General features: G+C 36.3%; 2 long non-coding RNA genes across 2 annotated transcripts; one reads left to right on the top strand and one right to left on the bottom strand.

Annotated features, from left to right (window-relative positions):
• Positions 1-18516: 18516 nt before the first annotated feature.
• Positions 18517-20703, top strand: LOC130054693 (uncharacterized). Its single transcript, XR_008803012.1, has 4 exons — positions 18517-18691; positions 19283-19440; positions 19621-19731; positions 19921-20703. It is a non-coding gene; the product is annotated as an uncharacterized LOC130054693 (long non-coding RNA).
• Positions 20658-22725, bottom strand: LOC130054694 (uncharacterized). Its single transcript, XR_008803013.1, has 3 exons — positions 22239-22725; positions 21330-21564; positions 20658-20986 (listed from the first exon to the last, which is right to left on the bottom strand). It is a non-coding gene; the product is annotated as an uncharacterized LOC130054694 (long non-coding RNA).
• Between the last annotated feature and the right edge of the window lie 1558 nt (positions 22726-24283).

Below are 24283 nucleotides of genomic sequence, written 5' to 3'. Positions count from 1 at the left end.
GCACCTGTTTACCGATGCAAGTAACATAGGTTTCGGTTGTGTGTTTGGTCGTAAATGGTTCTATGGTCCTTTCGCTAAGGATTGGATTAGTTACCACATATCAGTTCGGGAGTTTCTACCTATCGCCATTGCATTTGACCTATGGGGTAGCCTGTTAAGTAACAGCACAGTAGTTGTACATTCTGACAACATAGGGGTAGTACACGTTATCAACAAAAATTCCTCACGAGATCCTTTTCTCATGCAGCTTATGCGAAGACTTATGGTACTTTCCTTGAAGCATAACATTTTCTTTAAGGCCCAACATATTCAGGGTATCAGTAATATAGCTGCGGATTTACTCTCTCGATTGCAGGTTCAAAAGTTCAAAGCACAGTTCCCATATATGGACCAGGAATGTACTGCTGTGGATCCCACCCTGATAACTCTCTGACAAGGACGTCAGAGTTCTTGCTGTTTAATTCATTATCTCCAACTACTATAACGGCCTATAAGTCTGCTTTTCAGTCTTATAAATCTTTCGTAATGCAACTTTATGGTCGCAATGCTCCTCTCTTTCCACCTCTCTTAACACATCTTGTTAGTTTCATTGCTCATTGCTATCAGATGAATTTAGCTGTATCCACGACTCGCACAACCTTATCTGTCCTCAGCTTTATTTTCAAGCTAAGTGCCAGCGAAGACTTAACATAACATTTTTTAATCAAGAAAATGATCCAAGGTTTCAAAAATGCCAAACCAACTTGTGACCCAAGGCTTCCCATTACCCAGGTTATTCTCGGTAAATTGGTACAGGCCTTGCCTTTTACTACTGATTCCATTTTTTCAAAAACTATGCTTCATGCTATGTTTGTATTAGCCTTCTGTGCCTTTTTGAGAGTAGGGGAAATTACTAAAACCCATAATAAAAAATCTCATTATCTCCTTTTCGGAAACGTAGCTAGTGGAATTGACGCTAATAATCGCGGCTTTGTCGACATCACCCTTCCTCATTTCAAACATTCCAAGTCTTCTACTACTATCCATTTACAGCAAAATCGTTCCAATTCCTTACTTTGCCCCTATAAAACCCTGCTCGACTATATCTCTATCAGAAAATATTCTTCCCCAGGGTCCCCTCTTTTTTCCTTTATGGATGATTCACCTGTTTTACGGCATTACTTTACGACTCAGCTTCGCGCTGTCCTTCATTTTTGTAAGTTAGACCTGGTACGGTACCAGGCACATAGCTTTAGAATAGGAGCAGCAACAACGGCAGCTGCCACGGGTTACACTGAAGTTCAAATTCAAAAGATGGACCGTTGGAACTCTGATGCTTTTAAAAAGTATATTCGTATCTCCTCCATTACCTTGGGCTAAAAGCCTGTTGCTTATATGCACTGTGCTTGGTTCTCAAATGATATGTCTGACTATTCAGGCAGGAGCTCCAGCCTGTAATACACCCGTTACCTAGAGACAGGAGCTCCAGCCTGTAATACACCCGTTACCTAGAGACAGGAGCTCCAGCCTGTAATACACCCGTTACCTAGAGACAGGGGCTCCAGCCTGTAATACACCCGTTACCTAGAGACAGGAGCTACAGCCTGTAATACACCCGTTACCTAGAGACAGGAGCTCCAGCCTCTAATACACCCGTTACCTAGAGACAGGGGCTCCAGCCTGTAATACACCCGTTATCTAGAGACAGGAGCTCCAGCCTGTAATACACCCGTTACCTAGAGACAGGAGCTCCAGCCTGTAATACACCCGTTACCTAGAGACAGGAGCTCCAGCCTGTAATACACCCGTTACCTAGAGACAGGAGCTCCAGCCTGTAATACACCCGTTACCTAGAGACAGGAGCTCCAGTCTGTAATACACCCGTTACCTAGAGACAGGAGCTCCAGCCTGTAATACACCCGTTACCTAGAGACAGGAGCTCCAGCCTGTAATACACCCGTTACCTAGAGACAGGGGCTCCAGCCTGTAATACACCCGTTACCTAGAGACAGGAGCTCCAGCCTGTAATACACCCGTTACCTAGAGACAGGAGCTTTAGGTAATATCGCCGTTTCCTAGAGACAGAGGATCTAGCTAATCCTTCTGTTCCTAGAGACAGGGGCTCCAGCCTGTACTACACCCGTTACCTAGAGACAGGGGCTCCAGCCTGTAATACACCCGTTACCTAGAGACAGGGGCCTGTAATACACCCGTTACCTAGAGACAGGAGCTCCAGCCTGTAATACACCCGTTACCTAGAGACAGGAGCTCCAGCCTGTAATACACCCGTTACCTAGAGACAGGAGCTCCAGCCTGTAAAACACCCGTTACCTAGAGACAGGAGCTCCAGCCTGTAATACACCCGTTACCTAGAGACAGGAGCTCCAGCCTGTAAAACACCCGTTACCTAGAGACAGGAGCTCCAGCCTGTAATACACCCGTTACCTAGAGACAGGGGCTCCAGCCTGTAATACACCCGTTACCTAGAGACAGGGGCCTGTAATACACCCGTTACCTAGAGACAGGAGCTCCAGCCTGTAATACACCCGTTACCTAGAGACAGGAGCTCCAGCCTGTAATACACCCGTTACCTAGAGACAGGAGCTCCAGCCTGTAATACACCCGTTACCTAGAGACAGGAGCTCCAGCCTGTAATACACCCGTTACTAGAGACAGGAGCTCCAGCCTGTAATACACCCGTTACTTAGAGACAGGAGCTCCAGCCTGTAATACACCCGTTACCTAGAGACAGGAGCTCCAGCCTGTAATACACCCGTTACCTAGAGACGGGAGCTCCAGCCTGTAATACACCCGTTACCTAGAGACAGGAGCTCCAGCCTGTAATACACCCGTTACCTAGAGACAGGGGCTCTAGCTAATCCTTCTGTTCCTAGAGACAGGGGCTCTAGCTAATCCTTCTGTTCCTAGAGACAGGTGTTCTAGCTAATCCTTCTGTTCCTAGAGACAGGGGCTCTAGCTAATCCTTCTGTTCCTAGAGACAGGGGCTCTAGCTAATCCTTCTGTTCCTAGAGACAGGTGTTCTAGCTAATCCTTCTGTTCCTAGAGACAGGGGCTCTAGCTAATCCTTCTGTTCCTAGAGACAGGGGCTCTAGCTAATCCTTCTGTTCCTAGAGACAGGTGTTCTAGCTAATCCTTCTGTTCCTAGAGACAGGGGCTCTAGCTAATCCTTCTGTTCCTAGAGACAGGGGCTCTAGCTAATCCTTCTGTTCCTAAAGACAGGGGTTCTAGGTAATTTGTACCCCTGGTCTATCACGTCTTAGACCATTACATGTACCTGCCCTCATCCTTGGTCTTTAATGTTTTACCCACCTTGTACTGTGGCTGTGTGATGGGGTGGCAACAAGCCAGGTTTTAAGGTTCTTTTTATATTCACTATGCTGTCTTGTTGCGATGGCCTATGACACCCCATCTTGTATGTGTATATTTTTTGTGTACACATAGGTGTTTTGTTCACCTTTTCCTGTATATTTTGTATTCAGTTTTGTCACAGCAATGACTCAGCCATATTGTATTTTTTCTGTACATATGTTTGTTTGTTCCCTTTTACCTGTAGATCTTTGATTAGGTTTGTCACAGCAATGACTCCGGGACATACTGGTTTGCATATGATGTTTATTTTTGCTACTTTGCACTACTAGTCAAACCTTATCTATGCATTTAGTCATATTGCCTTATATTGTTTATTGGGGTTGCTGCTAGTCAAATTTTACCTTATTTTTTTTATGTACCGTCCCAATTTTTAGTTGTGATTCACCATTGTTATTTGGCTAATTACTTTGTCATTTATCTATTGAATAAATGACCTTTTTTATTCCTCAATATGTGTTTTGTCTAATTCTACCATAGTAGTCAACCGACATAAAAGCTCTATTTTTTTCAATATTCTCAACCCGTTTCCCAACCATTTTTACAACAGTGGTCAACAACTGGCTCTATTGAAATGATTGACTATAAGTTCAAAACTATGTGGAGCTGAAGGCTTGTGTTTATACCGGAAAAGTATTGATTAGAGCTATTTAACAGTATCATCATCCATGAAATCGTGCAAAGCGTTATCGCGCAGTGGTACAATACACATCATATATCGAACAACCCTCATATACATACATACAAGCATATATATATATATATATATATATATATATATATATTGACTCATGTCCAACTGCTGTTCACATGGAACCCTTCTCCACTTCAGTCTTCAAAGTTCTCGTTTGAATACACACACACACACACACACACACACACACACACACACACACACATATATATATATATATGTGTGTGTGTGTGTGTGTGTGTGTGTGTGTGTGTGTGTGTGTGTGTGTGTGTGTGTGTGTGTGTGTGTGTGTGTGTGTGTGCTTGTATGTATGTATATAAGGGTTGTTCGATATATAATGTGTATATATATACATAAAGTAAAATCTAAAAATGAAAATAAAAAAACCCAACTCTTAAGATCAATTCTATGTAAAAATCAAAGAAATCGGATAGGGTCTGGCCACTCAATGTCACAGATTTCTTTGATTTTCACAGTATTAACTTTACTGTGTTAGTGTTAGAATCAGGCCCGTGAACTCAATCACATCCTAATTAGTGTTAGAGTCAGGCCCGTGAACTGGATCATATCCTAATTAGAGACCCGTTAACTGAATCACATCTTAATTAGTGTTAGAATCAGGTCCGTGAACTGGATCATATTCTAATTAGTGTTAGAATCAGGCAGGTGTATATTTTGATCATTATTCCCTTATTTGTATATTCAAGTTTGTATATGATCATCAATAAATTTTGAATTGTGCACGCAATATATCCAACCAGATGCTCGGTGTATATCATTAGATTCCCGATTTCTATAAACTGCAAAACCTCGACCAGACAAGCAAATTTTTTTCGACTCTGACATCTCCCCTGATTGAAGACACCCTGTTTGGCACGGGTGAAGTGTGTCGCAGTCTGTATAATGGAACGACAACGTGTTGTAAAGTTCTAACGATATACAAATGGAGTTTATCATTTTGTTTCGTGGATTTATCAGAATAACGAGAATCTAATATTTTCGGTAAGTGCACATCTCCGATACCTGTTGAGTAGACGTCCGTATTTGATACGGTGTTTTTTTTGGCGAATATGCCATGTGCATTACATATTATGCATATGGCATGCACCTGTATTTGGCAAGAATTGATATAAATAATAGATTTTATGCTCTTTGCTTATTCCATTCTATCAGTATGTAATTGGCAAATGATTTTTCCGCATTTATTTCATAAGAAACTGCAAATACTTGCATGCACTTGCAAGTATGCAAGAAAAGCTCTTTTTTGCATTTTTGTCAAAATTATCTAAACTTTCAGAATGTTGCATTGGTATACAATAGATATTTTGTAATTTTGAGCAAAGCATAATGTTTTAAAATGTTATTTTATTTATTTTTCATTCCCTATATATTACTATCGGAGATGTGCACTGGTCGAGTCCACCTAGAAAAATCACTCAGGTGTGACAATCACATTTGGGGTATATACGGGTAGAGAAAATTAGGCTACCTGAGAGAAATATGGCGGATAAGATGAGAAAGGTGTACATATTTATTAATTCATGTCAGCTTTAAAGTAATTCCACCCTCCTGTGATGTCATCAGATTTTGCAAAATCAATGATTTATTTACATTTATGCGTGATAAGAACATAAATTTTGTTGGAGTCTTTTCCGATAGTTATTGTAAAAAAATCTTATTAAAAATAAATTATTTTAAAAGTCTTAGTTATAAATGAATAATCAATGATGCGTTTTAAATTATTGAATCCAAGGGCAATAACTCTGTTTCTATTGATTTCTTTATCAAGTCTATTATGCGATAGATTTCCTTTATTTTTACAGACATTATATATATTTTTGTGAAGATACAGTTTCATGAAATTGTTATGAATGCTACTATATCGTCATAACCAGTTTGAATGAAATTTTGATAACACTGTTTAAGGAAAATTGCAATTTTCTGACGGTGATATATGATTCTGTTTATGTACGTCTCGTATCTTAAAAAGTGTGATGACATATGTATTTTATTTGATAACTTGTTAGTTTTAACTCTAATGAATGGAAATAAATACATTTTTCAAACTTTTATCAGATAAAACTGCGAGTATGGAGTTACCTTAAAGCTTTAAACGGAGTCATCTGTTAGTAGTCAAAATCAGTGTGCCAAGAAGTTTTTATATTTAAAATTTAAAATATTTTACTGTTAATGAAATAACTATGATATAAAAACTGTACTTATTTCATTAACAGTACCTACATGCTTATACTACATACGGTATAACATTTAAGGTAGCTCATTACATTGAATTTCTATTTAATGGTTCCTTAAAACACCTCTTATGAAGTAAGATTTCACCATCAAAAACGTGATACAAGCTCTCAAAGATTTTACATAAATTTTTTGTGATTTATCCAGGAATGATAAAAAGGTACTTTGTTTGCAAATAAGATACTCTAGAGTCCATTGCTGTAATTTGATGCATACTATGAATGTCTGATAACACATGCCTAAACGACTACGATAGACATTCTAGTTTTTTAAACAAAAAAGAATTATAAAAATTGAAAATGTTATGTGCTAATATTTTCTAAATCTACGGATAAAATCTTCAAAACACATATCAGTTAGAAAAAAGATTTATCAGAGAAATATATTGTAAAAAGAAATTGAAATAAAATGGTCAAAATTAAAAAATATTACTAAAGCCAGAAATCATGAAAAATGGCCCTGTTTCCAAAATTTAAAATCTTTTGGGGGTCAAAAGGCTACAAAATTTGCTTTCTAAATCAATTAATTTTATCCGATTTCCTCTACGCATTTTCTTTCTACGGGCTTCTAAATATAGCAATGAAATGAATGCATTTACATTGTAACGTCATTTTGACGTCGTTATATTGCTAAGGTAGTTAATTAACGAAGTCAATATTTACTCGAATGGAGTAAAGGAGAAAAAACTGTATCATTTAATATTATTAAGTTCTTCATTAAATTTCCTCGTGGATTTTCAGATACAATGAGTATTCATTTTGAGAATAAATATGACATTGTATGGAAAAAGCATTGTGTTTTGCATGTAAGCTTGTGAAATGCAATGAGGATGCCAGTGTTGTATCGTTCATATTCAGTTGATATGTTGACATTCTCACAAAGATTCCACAAGGGTGTTGTAATCATTAGCGGATTTACGGGGGAGGGGCAATGCTTTCCTAAGAAAAAAAAATTAATGCAATTCAAGAACAAAAATATGAGTAACATAAAATTAGATAACTAATGAATATCATGTTTAAAAAAAATATTATCACAAACCTGTTATTTTATCGAATCACACTGTTTATATACATGCCAGTTTAAGTTTCAATTGGACAAGTATAGTTACATGTAAACATTCATCAGAACATAAAACTTAGGGATGTCAATTTTACTCGGACGCTTTAGTCGAGCGATAGTCAAGCACACAGTCAAAAAACGGACTGATATGGTACAAGTGTACCTAATTCATGCATGAGTCATACCTCGGTGCACCTTGATAGCCAAGTACACGGCAGGGGACGAAAGGATGTCGATAACCGTAATTAATCCACCACGATAATTTTTATTTGATACGGAAATGCTGTACAAGCAACAATTAAAATGTACGTGTACTCAGGCATAAAAAGAATCATGTAAACATATGTATAAGGGTTTTTTTCCAATGCATGTACAATATGTTCTTGTTCAAAACCAAAAATAATAAGCCTATTTCTAAGTTTTGTCTCCCAATTGTCCAGTCGATGAAAAAAATTCTCTCTGAAGGCACGAACAAAAACTCACCAGCTAGGAATGCCATCAAATAATTGGATTAATGCCATCAGGGTACGAGTTTTCGGAGAGGTAAAGTTTTAATTCACAGTCACGAACATTCTCCCCCTTTTCGGGAGATATAGCTGTAAGGATTTATGAACATTATTTAAAAAAGCTATTCTAACAAGTACTCGACTGTGAAAAATAGTCCATGATCGGTATGACCGAGTGATTGTCGAATACTCGATGACATCTCTAATAAAAATATTTGAAAAGTATCAAGTGAGCTTCAAAAGATGATAAACTCACAAGTGCTAGAATATGTATATCGGTCAATTAAGAGAAAACATCAATACTGACGAAAGGTGTGCATAATGAATTAATAAAAGAAGAATGTAGCCGTGTTCATTAAAACTCTAGCCCAACTCGCTGAAACTCCTGAATTGTAGAAAATTTTTAGGCACTTTCTTGGTAAATAAATTGCTTAGGTTTTTAAAATCTATGATGTGAGTTTTTCTGCATTTGAGTCCGATTTGTGTTTGTCATTCAATCGTTACAATATCTCTCTGTTTGAAATTCACCCTGGTGATTATGCCTTCAATTACTGGCTAGAACAAAATTCATGATGACATTAGGCTACATTGATACAGTATAGATAGTGTCTCGGAAAAGTTTTTGTGAACTTCAAGACTGATGTTGATATCAATTTATTTTTCATGAAGAGATTGAATCTCGGTACATAACGATTCTGCTAAAAACATTAACATATGCATGAAAGGCGAATATAACGAACAGTGATCAATCTCATAACTCCTATAAGCAATACTAAATAGAGTTATGCAGACACGGACCCTGAATGTACCAGAGGTGGGATCAGGTGCCCAGGAGGAGTAAGCATCCCCTGTCGACCGGTCACAACCGCCGTGAGCCCCATATCTTGATCGAGCAAATGCATATATCCCCGATTAACACTTTATCTGATGTCAAATTGAGAATTATATAAACCAATTATTTTTCCTATATACTTCTACCTTTCGGTATATAAATACAGATGTCACCCATCTGTCATTGAAAAAAGATGCTAGACACAAAGAGCCAGTAGCATTATGAAACAGGGTTGGATGAAGTTTAGAAAATATGTTGTGTATTATAAAATTAGATTAGTACCAACAATACTATCAATAACTTTTACGCCCGATGTCATTTATATGAAAATACAATAAAAATGATAATCGTAATAATAATGATAATAAAAGAAATTATCGGCTTTCATTACTGTACTCATTTTAAAGTTCATATCCCCATGCCTTTGAATTATTTCTGTTGTTTATTTTCCATTTAAATATGCTACTAACACATCTTTATTATTTATCGGGGATGCATTCATGTATTCATGTTTAATATACTTTATAATATATTCATGTTTATTAACAATTCGCTCATTCATCTATTTACTCCTGTTTTTTTCTTCTTCTTCTATTATTATCCGTATGCTTTTATTTAGTCAAATTATTTATCTTCTTGTGTGTTTATATTTATTTGATATGTCAGGGACAGATCCAGGATTTTTTTTTAAAAGGAGGGGGGGGGGTCTACCATTAGTTTTGATTTTCAAGGGTGGGGTCACCTTCAAAATGTGTTATTCGTACTTTTTAAAGCACAATTTTCTGACGAAAGCAAGAGGTCCAACCGGGCCCCGAGACCCCCCCCCCCTTTGTATTTATTTTATCTACAGTATTTATACTATTCATTTGTCTACTGTGTGTTTATTTCTTTTTATCTACTAGATAGCTATTGTTCTTGTGTATGTACTTATACCCTTGTATTTTTAATTATCCACATTTATGATTTATCTATATGTTTATTCAGTTTAAATTAATTTATTCATTTTTACCGCATATCATTTTAGTTTTGAAATATGTATTTGTAATTCAATGATTTAATTGCTTTTCATTTCTAATAACACCATTCCCTACTAGGAATTTATCCTTGAAAAACTAGTTGTGATGGTATTAGCCTATAGATTTGCTTAAAAATTCCTCATAGGGCACCCCATTAAGAAGCTTGAAAGAGTTGTCTCCCGTCAGATTTTCCCATGGTTACAGTAAACTACAAGGTTTAAATTCCTACCATTTAAAACAATATTTTAATCAAATAATTATATTTTAGCTAAAATAAAGCATTGTTTACAATACATGTATTGTTTTAATGAGAGCAAGCCCCAATCGTAACAACTCGGCCATTCCGTAACCGACAGGCCGAGCGTGTTCCGATTGGAGCAAACCCCCGTGAGCCTAAACTCCATTGTTATAAAGAGCTGACTAATTTCGTCAGCTTGACAGGCGACGTCATTCCTTATGCAGGAACTGAGGAACAAAGATTTTGGAAAGTGTTCACTAGGCCTAGTGCGTATGTTTACTTAGGAAACCTTAAGTGAAGTACATGAAATTGCTTAATCCATCTAATATTAGAAAAAATACCATAGCAAAGTCTCATAATTTCACAACTTTGAAACCAGTATATCTATATGGATCTATTTTTATCGCATTGGAAATTCCCTATCTTCGATCACCGTAACCCGAGTGAGATTCGATAAATAATGTGATAATCAACATTAACATTGAATTCATTACTGTTTGATTCGAAACATGACAAAACACATTTAAACTATCAAATTTCTTGCCCAATTTAACCACTTAAAACGGTAATCCGGAAAATTCTAGGCAAGTTTCAAGAATTCAAAATCATCAAATAAAATATGGCGCCGCACGTAAACCAACACGAAACTAATACACAATATTTCTCAGATAACGATATAACCGTATATAAAATATCATCGTGGTTCAAGAGTGGCGCCCATAAAAATTTATTAAATAAAGTTTAGAATTTCTATAAAAAATAGGTATTTTTGACATACCGCATCCGGTTTCAATGCATATAATTACGCTCGTGCTGTTTCCTGCACAAAACTCGATATGGAAATTAATAGTATAATTTCTAATTAAAGTCTGGCCTAAGATTTCTTCTATAAATATAAAGTTTTATTTTCAAAGATTGACAGGGCCAAATCATGCAATTTTGGCTTTAGTCCTTTGAGCCAACCCCGATCGGAAATATAAAAAAAAGTAGTCGTAGAGAACATTGTAATCAGAAAACCACATTCCCTTGATGTAAGATGGTTTACAAATAAAATGAATTCATAAAGGAAACTAATTTCTTGATTAACAGTGCATACAATGAGCAACACTATGATCATTTTAGTATTTTCTAGTAATTTTGATCGGGATCGGTACTTTTTTTCTCCAGTTTGAATATAGTGATTATATCTAAAATATGGTCATTTCGTTTCAAAGATTTAATAATTCTTTCATAAACAATGTACATCTTGACTAAAATGCATTAATAGCATACCCAAAAGACCCGTGACGTACACTTCCAATACATGAGCTCTGTGCAAAGAAACAGTTAGCCTCAATGTTAAAAGTCTAACGTTGAACGGGGCACAATGATCGAGATTCAAATAAGAGAACTCCCGATTGCAAAATCAGTGTCCGAACCACTACAACAACTCCCTTCCTAAACTGATTTCTTTTGAAAAAGTAATTTTTAATATTGACATGCTCGGCAGAAGTCACAGAGGTATACCAGCCCCATATGGTAGTAGTAATAGATGAAATACTGCAGAATCATTTAAATTCGTCGGGGTCAACTTTCGTGGATTGTCAATATTTTACACTTTCGTTGGAATGCAATTTCGGGTACATTTTTTGTACATTAAATTATTATGTAAATGATCTATTTCGCTGTGGTTGGAAATTCATGGGATGGGGATTACCACGAAAATTAAGCCCCACAAAGTCTCATGATTCCACAGTAATGGAGGCAAATCTTTTGCAAGAAACGCCATTTTGTTTGTCCCTAACACGTTTGCTAGACTTGAAATTCCATCAATCACATGTATGGGTACTATTTACAGCTTTCTTATGCTTGATAGTGTTATGTGTATTGGATATGTTACTCTATGACTGCGTTATTCTGTTTTAAATTTGGGCTCTTTGACTTGATCTTTACTCCTAGCTGGTGGTTTGGGTGGTTTTTTTTAGAGAGCCTGAAAAAGAAAAGGACATAATTTACTTTTTTCATATGGAGAAAGGGGACATTAAATTATACCAACACTACAGACACTGGGTTTTTTTTTTTTACAACCCCCCCCCTCAAGTACGGACCAGGGTTGGCAAAAAAGTGGTCAATATGAGTATTGACAGGGCCGGTGGTTATAACCGGTCAATACAGGTCGATTGAAAATTATTTGGTCATTATAGTCTGTGTTATTTATTTTAGATAAAGTGACCATTATGGTAAATACTGTAATTCATAACATGTACTATTAGTTTATAATATACTTATAAGTCATAATATTAAATAAATAATGTACAAATGACTGTTAAATTAGGGATGATGTCAAAGTTTCTGTTCTAATTCCTTAGTTTAACAAGAACTACCTATAAGTTTTGTTTCATCAATCTTCATTTTAACTGTTGAATAAAGATTTGAGGGGGTGGGTTGGTGATGATTTCATAACAATAACAGGCACACTGGTCCCAGCCTATGCTTATTAACACCTGTCCACTCTGCTTCCTGTGCTCAGGTAATGCCCAGCTACCTTTTATTCTTAATCTGTCCAGGTACATGTATTAAGAGGTCTGTTTCCAAATTGTCAAGCTATGCTATAGAACTATGACCCTTTAGTAGGTACTGAAGATATTTCGGTCAGTTTCAGCAAACCAAATATATTAAACTTATGAAATTACATTTGATTATCTAATGAAAAATATTAATAATCAACAATTGATCCATATAATGCAAAAGACTTAATGTATCTATATCTTTGCAAGAAATGTACAAAAATAGGAAAATGGACAGTTTAAATCACAATTGACCAGTATTGACCACTTGGGAGTATTGACCGGGACGGTTAAAACCAGGGACGGTTTTAAACGCCCAACCCTGGTACGAACCCCTGACCCATGGGCCGGGACAGCAAAACCATGCATTTCAGTTATTCCCATGAATGTAAAGTAAATTTTCAGCATGTGGCCATATTGACTCTGCCTAAACCTTTAGTATAGTGCCATGGACATCATATTACTAACCAATGTTATCATATGGTTCTGTAATAGGGGGAATACTGAAAATTAAGCGCAAATAAATTAAATGAACTTGGCAATATCCAAAGTAATGAATGTTACAAAACATCGGTCTTCAAATCATAGTCTACATTCCTGAAATATGTTAGAACTACGATAAATTATATCATTTTGTATCAGTGTATATTAGCCTACCTGGCAGTTCAACTTCAAGTCTCTGACAAGAGACTGGGGTGGATTTCAGATCCGGAAGCTTTGACATCCGAGGCGTGTGACCTTCTTTTTCATTAATAGTACGTTTCTTGACCGTAATCACTTTGAAGGGTTGAGAGGCTGACATAACTTTATTATGTAAATGTGAGCGCCTGCATTCCATATCTTTGATTCGCTCCAGCAACTTGAAGCATGATATACAGGTGAAGTTCCCGATGTTTTCTTCCAAGCTAATGTCTTTCTGGTAGAAGTAACTAACTAAATCAAATGCCGGACCTTTACTTTTGTCAATCTTCACAACGAAATATCTCTGTTTGCTTTTTGAGGAACAACAAACGCAAATATCCTTATTAGAAAAGTAAATCTGGTCATGTTCTTTCTTGGGAGTCGCCATTGTTGTTGTCATTATTTTCTTGGTTTAGCGCCCTCGCGAAAATATTAACGGCTGTGAAGGACTTCAAAGGTACTGTGCGACTACATATGCCAGAAGTGGTGTAAATTAAATGTGAATTCTAAAAACATCTAAAGAACTTTTAGTAAACTTGAAATCACAAAACTTTTCTCAAATCAACAACATCAAAACGTATGATTTTTCAACTCTTTACACGACCATTCCTCACGATAAATTAAAGATTAGAATATTTAACATCATAGACAGTTGCTTCTTCAACAAAAATGGAAAACGCAAATATGCCTATCTAGTGATCAGTCATTTAAAAAATTACTTTGTTAAACCCCACTCTGATTCCAGGCACAGGTACTCTAACGTCGATATAAAAATATGCTGGAGTTCCTCAATAACAATATCTTCGTGGTCTTTGGTGATCAGGTCTTTTAACAGTCTGTTGGTATCCCCATTGGCACGAATTGTGTTCCTTTGTTAGTTGACCTGTTTTTATATTCCTATGAAACAGAATTTATTCAAAAACTTCTACGTGGGAAGAAAAAATCTCTTGCTGTGACCTTCAATTCAACATTTAGATATATCGACGATGTATTATCTATTAACAATAATAATTTTCATTCATATGCCAATTCGATATATCCCAGAAAACTCAAAATAAAGACACCACAAGGTCGTCCACTTCTGCTTCATACTTAGATATTTCATTGAAAGTATGTATTAACGGAAAACTAACAACTCAACTTTATAACAAACGGGATGATTTCTTATTCAACTTCTCCATCTTCAACTTCCCATATTTAAGTTATTATAATTTGAATACGGGATAGTATTCCATTATCACCAGTATATGGTATTTACATCTCTCAACTGATTTGATACGCATGAGCTTGTTCTGCATATGATCAGTTTTTAAATCGAAGCAGGCTACTGACAAACAAGTTAATGGTGCAGGGGTTCTAATAGTCTCATTTAAAGTCAGCATTTCGCAAATGTTATGCTCGTTATAACGATCTAGTTTGTCTATATAACCTATCATTGGGTCACATTCGGTCTGATGTGTTTCGTACCGATTGTTAGACCGTTCTTGGATTGTGACTACGTATAACTCCATTTACCTGATCAAGATATAGGGCTCACGGCGGGTGTGACCGATCGACAGGAAATACTTACTCCTCCTAGGCACCTGATCCCACCTCTGATGTACACATGGGTCCCTGTTTGCCCAATTCTCTATTTTGTATTGCTTATAGGAGTTACGAGATTGATCACTGTTTGTTATCTTCACCTTTCTTATAACCTAAAGTCAGGAACAGAAAATACATGTACAACTAAATCACACAAAAAGTATATCGGGTAAAGGGTATTTTCTGCAGTTGTCTATTTTAATGAATTCTGTGAATAGAAAGAATCCACAAAAATTATAATCGCAAAACATATATTTATGCAAATAAGTGCATGAAGGTATATTGCAACGATTTTCTATCATTTACGGATCAAATCGCATGACTTTCTGACCGCAGAAAATACCCGTTATACGGTGACTCACAGAATAACATAAACCAGTCACAAAATAACTTGATCAAGTCAAAGAGCCCAAATTTAAAACAGAATAACGCAGTCATAGAGTAACATATCCAATACACATAACACTATCAAGCATAAGAAAGCTGTAAATAGTACCCATACATGTGATTGATGGAATTTCAAGTCTAGCAAACGTGTTAGGGACAAACAAAATGGCGTTTCTTGCAAAAGATTTGCCTCCATTACTGTGGAATCATGAGACTTTGTGGGGCTTAATTTTCGTGGTTATCCCCATCCCATGAATTTCCAACCACAGCGAAATAGATCATTTACATAATAATTTAATGTACCCGAAATTGCATTCCAACGAAAGTGTAAAATATTGACAATCCACGAAAGTTGACCCCGACGAATTTAAATGATTCTGCAGTATTTCATCTATTACTACTACCATATGGGGCTGGTATACCTCTGTGACTTCTGCCGAGCATGTCAATATTAAAAATTACTTTTTCAAAAGAAATCAGTTTAGGAAGGGAGTTGTTGTAGTGGTTCGGACACTGATTTTGCAATCGGGAGTTCTCTTATTTGAATCTCGATCATTGTGCCCCGTTCAACGTTAGACTTTTAACATTGAGGCTAACTGTTTCTTTGCACAGAGCTCATGTATTGGAAGTGTACTTCACGGGTCTTTTGGGTATGATATTAATGCATTTTAGTCAAGATGTACATTGTTTATGAAAGAATTATTAAATCTTTGAAACGAAATGACCATATTTTAGATATAATCACTATATTCAAACTGGAGAAAAAAAGTACTTATTCCGATCAAAATTAATAGAAATTACTAACATGATCACAGTGTTGCTCATTGTATGCACTGTTAATCAAGAAATTAGTTTCCTTTATGAATTCATTTTATTTAACCATTTTACATCAAGGGAATGTGGTTTTCTGATTACAATGTTTTCTATGACTAATTTTTTTATATTTCCGATCGGGCTTGGCTCAAATTAAAAATCGTAATTTTTTTTAATTTTGACCATTTTATTTCAATTTCTTTTTACAATATATTTCTCTGATAAATCTTTTTTCTAACTGACATGTGTTTTGAAGATTTTATCCGTAAATTTAGAAAATATTAGCACATAACATTTTCAATTTTTATAATTCTTTTTTGTTTAAAAAACTAGAATGTCTATCGTAGTCGTTTAGGCATGTGTTATCAGATATTCATATTATGCATCAAATTGCAGCAATGGACTCTAGAGTATCTTATTTGCAAACAAAGTACCTTTTTATCATTCCTGGATAAATCACAAAAAAATTATGTAAAATTCTTTAGAGCTTGTATCACGTTTTTGATGGTGAAATCTTACTTCATGAGAGGTGTTTTAACGAACCATTAAATAGAAATTTAATGTAATGAGCTGCCTTAAATGTTATACCGTATGTAGTATAAGCATGTAGGTACTGTTAATGAAATAAGTACAGTTTTTATATCATAGTTTATTCTTAAATATAAAAACTTCTTGGCACACTGATTTTGACTACGGATGACTCCGTTTACCTGATCAGGATATAGGGCTCACGGCGAGTGCAACAGGTCGACAGGGGATGCTTACTCCTCCTAGGCACCTGATCCCACCTCTGGTGTGTCCAGCGGTCCGTGTTTGCCCATCTATCTATTTTGTATTCCTTATATGAGTTATGAGATTGATCACTGTTCGTTATCGTCACCTTTCACTGTAAAGATTGTATCTGATTCAAATAAACTTCTAAATAGAATGAATATTCACTTGTGATATGTAAGTGTATCCTTCATTTTTCTGGCAATCTGCAGCAAATGATATGTGTCCCGTCACTATAAAGCTGATTGTTGAGTCCCTATATGTCCGACTGCACAATATGTCCGCCTTAACTATTGTCCGCCCAATTTTGGACTAAACTGTCCTTATATGTCCGTCTGCACAATATGTCCGCCAATTTTTTTCCAAAGTGTCACTATACACATGTATGTCCGCCTACACAAAATAATGTCTTCCCTACTACTTTTTTTAACGAAAGGTTAGAGCATTTTTTCACTGCCAATGAAATTGACGGTAATGACAAGATGAAGTCTATATTGTTGACAGTGTGTGGCCAGAAAATGCACGGACTTCTTCGTAATTCAACGTCCCCGCAAACGCCATCTGATAAATCGTATGCCGATTTGAAAACATTGATTGCACAACACTTGAAACCTGAACCACTGGCGATCGCAGAACGATTCAGATTTAACCAGAGAAACCAGGGCAAACAGGACACTATTAGTCAGTATATGGCTGAACTTAGAAAGCTAAGTGAACAAGTGATTTTGGCGAATTCTTGAATCAAGCTCTACGTGACCGTTTAGTGTGTGGTCTTTCATCAGTGGCAACCCAGCGAAAATTACTGGCGGAAGACAAGCTTGACTTGAAAAAAGCCATGGAAGTAGCAATTTCTTTGGAGCTCGCTGAAAATAAAGCCCGTAAATTAAAGGTTGACGCGCAGGATGTTCGTGGACATGAAAGTGTACACAAAGTAAGTGTAACTAAAGGTAAACCTTGCTACAGGTGTGGAAAAACTAACCATACCCCAGACCAGTGCTTTTACAAAAACAGTAAATGCCACATGTGCAATGAAATTGGACATATACATAAAATGTGCTCAAAAAAGAAATCAGGTCAACATAAGAAACAAAAAAGGAAGTCCAAGTTAACTTTTGTGTCCGAGAATAAAGAAGAGGATAACAGTGGAAATGAACATTGGCCTATTTTCTCACTGTCAGGGGAACATGGAAGGGTGAAGGAGATAAAGGCATCATTGATAATGGAAGATGAATCCATAGAAATGGACTTGGACACTGGCGCTTCTATATCAGTGATATCAGAACAACAGTACGAGGCCAAGTTAGAGAAAAAAGTTACATTGCGTCCAAGTACTGCTATTCTTAAGACTTACTCAGGAGAAATATTAGGAGTTCTGGGTGAAGTGAATGTACATGTGAAATATCAGACACAAAATAAATTTTTACCTGTTGTCGTGGTGAAAGGAAATGGACCAGCATTTGGTAGGAATTGGATGGAAGCTATAAAACTGGACTGGCAGTCAGTTCATTCTGTGGCTGGGGATTTGAAAAAGTATTCAGTGTTTGATAACAAACTGGCATGTATCAAAGGTGTAACAGCAACCTTGAAAGTCAAGGAGGATGTTCAACCAAAATTCTTCAAGCCACGACTAGTGCCATTTGTTCTGCATGATAAGATATCTGCTGAGTTAGACCGACCAGGCATCCTAAAGAAAATTGAGTGTTCGGACTGGGCAGCACCAATAGGGTCTATAAGTCTCGTTTGGTTTCACTTTCGGTTTTACTACTTCCGGGTACAACAACATGTGGGATATATACAGTTGTAACAGAGAGTCGGCGCTAATATGTAATTTGGAGTATTGTTAAGCGATCGGCTGCATACACGAGACTGGGAAAACTCTGTCATGTAGTTTATTTAGGTTCCTAGTCGATGCTACAGTAAGGAAACGGTGGATACAAAGATGTAGGTACGTAATATTATCACAATTCAACGAATAATCATGTCAAATTAACACACGTGTATATAAACTGACAGAATATACTGGACGTGTTGTTTATATATTTCAGAGGGGGAGTAGGCCTACAAAAGATTTTGACAGACGAACTGATAAAAATAAAATAATGAGAGAAAAAATTACATGTACTGCAATTTCATAAATGGGGGGGGGGGTTAAGTTTTTCTTCGTTATTGATTTCAACAATTATTAACATCTTTTACTACATAATTTCCTTCTGCCTGAAAAGGGGAAGGAGCACTAATTTATTGTATTAATATAGAAAAATAACCTTGCTAGGAAAAGGGGAAAGGGTTGACAGGACACCCTTGATACTACTTGCCTTTATATAGGCTCCTGCATGATTAAATTTTGTATTGTGTTTCAAGAGAACTGGCATATATCTTTATTGTATAATTATGTAAAATTGACACATGGCCTTGATAAGAATGATTGTAACACTCATATTCTGTGCTTATTTCAGAAACTACAACTTTGTTGTGTAGTGAGCCACTTTAAGTCAATAAAAATAGCAACTTATGGTATATTACTTTTTTTTCATAGACACAAAGTTACGAAACCTGCTGAAGCAGAAGCATCTGCTTCAACGTACATGTAGGAACCGAAGTTGATATTGCTACCAATATATCTGTACCAGACAACATTGAAGTGCATCTACATGATCACGAGTATACAGCATCAAACCCTCAACATTTAAAAAGGTACAGTGTACGATACAAGTATTGTCAATACCAGATATTAGTACATCAAACCAGGAAGTTACAACGGTTGTTAAGTTTAGTGTCAGGTGGTTTTTCTGTATTTTCTTCTTTCTCATTTCAGTGTTATCTAAATTTATATGCACACCAAATACTATAATGGTATTGCTTTTGTTCTTACAGCTTCCCTTGAAGACTAGGATGTTGTAAACTTGCAGTGAGAAATATACCTGCTTAATTAAAGGAAACCATCCTTGACAATTGGTAACATCATAACTGAAAGACCCTGGAAATGTATGTTTTAGCGGTTCGTTAAGGAAAAATGAACAATGCACTTTCTATACACTGACTAGTTTTCATTTTCACAGGTCAGCGCAGATTTCACAATATCCAATTACCTAGTAACTTTAGGGGGTATAAATGTTGCTGTATACACCATTTTCTGTGGATATTTTTCATATATTCATGAAATTTTGTTTGAAGGGATCATGAACACTGTTGGGAGTGCCCATCCAACTGAAATATAAAAGTCAGAAGAATTGAAGATTGCAATGGATGCAACAGAAGTGACCTAATATGACCAAATTGATATAAATATCCAGTCTTTCGCTTACAGTAATTACAAGAGTCACCAGAAAGAAAAGACTTTAATGTGTATTACACCTAATGCAGCTCATTTCCAATATGTATGCTGGATACAAATCTAATTTGGCAATTGTGAACCATTTTGGCATATTAGAGAAGTTGCAAGTTGGTGATATATTCCTGGCGGACAAAGGATTGTGTGTATGTGACAAACTTCCAAATGACATGACACTTAATATCCCATTCTTTCTTACAAATAAATCCCGCTTTTAAAAAGAGGATGCACAACTTTGCTATAAAATTTCCAGATGCAGAATCCATGTTGGATGGGAAAATGAGAGAATGATTTTTTTTTTAAATTCCTTAGTCATATTCCATCATAGTGTAGATATTGATCTGACAAAATATTTCAGATTTGTGTGGATCATGTGAATTTGCACCACGAGAGGAACGTTAAACAATATACAATCGAACATAAAGCCTTTTGCTCTCATTCTGAAGGTTTTCAAATCTGCATTATTAAAAAAGAAGTAAAATCCATTGTTTTAGTAAATGCATGTAATTGAATGATTTTTGTAAAGCTGGACACTGTGTCTATACATACATGTATTTTGGTTCATCTAAAATAAGAAAAACTCTGTCTATAATGTTTATTCAATAAATATACATGTAATTACATAACTTTGATAGATGTACTACTGATATCATAATAAAGTATATGTACATGTGGTTATGTGTGTGTGTTTTAGACTGCAAAAATACTTCATAATTATAATTAAACTCTATCACGCTTAAAAGGTTGACCATAATACATCTTTGTCAATGTGAATTATTTGAGTGTCACTAGGAATCCACACTAGCAAATCACAGCATTGGGTGTCTTTCAGGTGGTGTTGTCCTTGAAGCTGATGCCAATATTCATATTTTGTTTTGAGGTGCAGCGAACCATCCCTTGCATCACATTCTAAAATGGCAAATGTCATTACATGTCTTGATAAAATATACATGATTTACAAGTGCTCTGATTAGTGGTGAAAGTATTATACTGCAATATGCATACTTATTTTGACATAGATGTACTGCAGTATTCAAAACTTGATGCAAGTAAAGTTTATAAAGAACATTAGCAGTTCAATATCACAATGAAGCCTAAGTAGTATTTGTATTTCATTCATAAAATGTTACTTTAAAGTTATAATAAACTTGGATACATCCATAATGATATATATGAATACATATATGTACAGCTAATGTACATGTATTAGGTACACATGCACATAATTGTTCAATCTATAATGCTGACTTACCAAGAGGGAAATCCCAACATTTGCACCGGCCTGTTTGTCATTGTTCGAGCTGAAAATGGGCACTTAGCCTCAATTAAGTATTTCAGGGGTTGCTGAAAATGGCCTGTTGCCCTGCGGAATGAGGATGCAGTTAATTCCTCCATTGTTGTTGTGACCTTTGACTGTGCCGACTTTGGATGTTTTATCCAACTACTGGTGTATTTTACATTGAACAATTTTATTTGCGTTCTTATATCTGAAAATTTCCAATATATCTATATGTAAAAAATTTATCTTCACAGTTCGAACCCATTTATTACCTACTTTGGGTATAGATAAGATAAGTTTTTTGCCCAGAGGGCAAAACAGCAATACAGTTTATAAAGAAAGAAATTTCTAAAAAGAAAGAAAGTTTACAACATATACACTTATAATTATAATAGGTATAGATCCAAACATGTATTGACAGTATTTTTATCTTTAAATTATGTACCTGCCTTTGAAAATTTGCTGCCATATGAAGTTCGACACTTATAATGCCCCATTATGGGCATACCTTCATCAGACATCCACATTAATGATGACTGCACGGTGCACAACACCTTTATCCTCAGATTCAAGGCATGTCTATAAAATAATTTTAAAATATTAAACAATCTTAACCCATCTGTGATGTAACTGATATAGATAGACACATTTAATGCGCTTTATTTATTGAATATACAACTGTACACTGCAGGTACGTACATGTAGTATCGTTGTTCACCCCTCCCCCTTCCGATCTCCCCAGTACGTTCGTACAAACTCAAAGCAAGTTTTATGCATAATCCGTTTTTGTTTTCAAGTATCAATATTTTTTCAATTGGAATGTTTGAGAATATAAAAACGTATCGCACATCTCTCTAGTTCATAGATTACGCTTTTACCAACCTGCTATTTATCTGCAAAACGTACCCTCGTCAATGCTTGTACACTGGCGGTTATTACAGGTAACTCGTCATACACGAAGCGAAGAATCCTCGACCACTCCACTAATGCTTCAATTCCCATGTTTATCTCGTTAAAACCTCCACACAATCGATTGATAACGCTCTATCTATGTATACCACTCTCTACACAGTGCAATCTGAGATGTTGATGTACCCGGAAGTTAATAATCTCGCTAAATCTCGGCAATCACATGACGAGACTTACAGACCCTATAGTCCCAGCAATGAACGCTGATGGATCTGTACAAATATATGGAGACTTTAAAGTTACTGTAAATCCATACCTGGATACTCCGGAATACCCTTTTCCGACAAGTGAGGAGTTGTTCACTAAGCTAAATGGTGGAGAAATGTTTTCTAAGTTGGACTTATCTCAAGGTTATAACCAAGTAGTTTTGGAGGAAGAGTCTAGGAAGTATCTGACGATAAACACACATCAAAAACTGAACCAACATACTCGTTTACCTTTTGGCATTGCGTCAGCTCCTGCTATTTTCCAGCGCACCATGGATACGATTCTCCAAGGTCTCCACAAAGTTGGATACATATTTGATGATATCTTAGTAAGCAGTGCAAATGACAACGAACACAAACATATCTTGGAAAATACACTTAAACAATTAGATAGTTATGGTGTGAAGTTGCAGAAGTCCAAGTGTCAGTTCATGCAGGACCAAGTCGAGTACTTTGTGTTTATGGTGAGCAAGGGGGGAATTAAACCTTCACCGAAGAAACTTGAGGCAATTCAGAGCATGGAGGATCCAAAGTCTAAGAAGGAACTACAGATATGGTTGGGAATTGTGAACTACTATCGAAAATTTATCCCAAACATGTCAACACTTAGTGGACCACTTACACATCTGTTGGCTAAAGATGTTCCATGGAACTGGACTCAAGAGTGTTCTGAGGCCTGTGTTAAGGTCAAAGATTTACTTATTTCCTCACAGGTAATGGCTCATTATGACCCCCACAAACCGCTGGCGTTAGCTGTGGATGCTTCCGGATATGGTTTAGGTGCTGTGATCTCGCATACCGATGGTGTGAATGAAAAACCTATTGCATATGCTTCGAGAACATCAGCTGAGAAAAACTATTCGCAAATAGAAAAGGAGGCCTTAGCAATAATCTTTGGAGTGACAAATTTTCATTCATATTTGTATGGGCGGATGTTCACGTTTATCACAGACCACAAACCCTTAACTAGCATATTTGGACCTAAGAAAGGCATTCCAATTCTAACTGCTTCGCGATTGCAGCGATGGGCAATTCAATTGTCATCTTACCAGTTTGACATTAAATATCGAGCTACTGGGAAACATCAAAATGCGGATACTCTCTCACGTTTTCCAATGGCGTGTGTCGACCAAAAGTCAAGGAGACAGTTTGATAGAGAGACTGAACAAATTCACAAAATACAGGTAAAAAACTTACCTGTGACTGCGGATAAAGTGGCTGCTGCGATAAAGAATGATGTGGTACTTTCCCGTGTAATGGAATTTACTAGGAGTAGTTGGCCAAGTTTACAACCTGACACTAATTTGTCACCATATTTCCGAGTTCGAAATGAGCTTACCATTGAAGATGGATGTTTACTTCGAGGGATCAGAGTGATTATCCCCGAAAAGTACTGGATGTACTGGATGAGTTACATGTTTCTCATCCTGGAATGGTCCGGATGAAATCATTAGCCAGACTTCATGTATGGTGGCCCGGATTGGACTCGCTAACGGTACTGCACACAAAACTCAAGTAAGCACGACGCTAACGGTACTACACACAACACTCTATGGTTTAATGTCACTGTAAACAACACGCTAACTGTACTACACACAACACTTCATGACTTAATGTCACTGTAAACACACGCTATTGGTACTACACTCAACACGCAATGGTTTAATGTCACTGTAAACAACACGCTAACTGTACTACACACAACACTTCATGACTTAATGTCACTGTAAACAACACGCTAACGGTACTACA

This window comes from Ostrea edulis, chromosome 5, assembly GCF_947568905.1.
Source record: "Ostrea edulis chromosome 5, xbOstEdul1.1, whole genome shotgun sequence".
Taxonomy (NCBI): Eukaryota; Metazoa; Mollusca; class Bivalvia; order Ostreida; family Ostreidae; genus Ostrea; species Ostrea edulis.
Note: the sequence above shows the minus strand (reverse complement) of the source record. Positions and strands in the feature narration are given on the sequence as shown.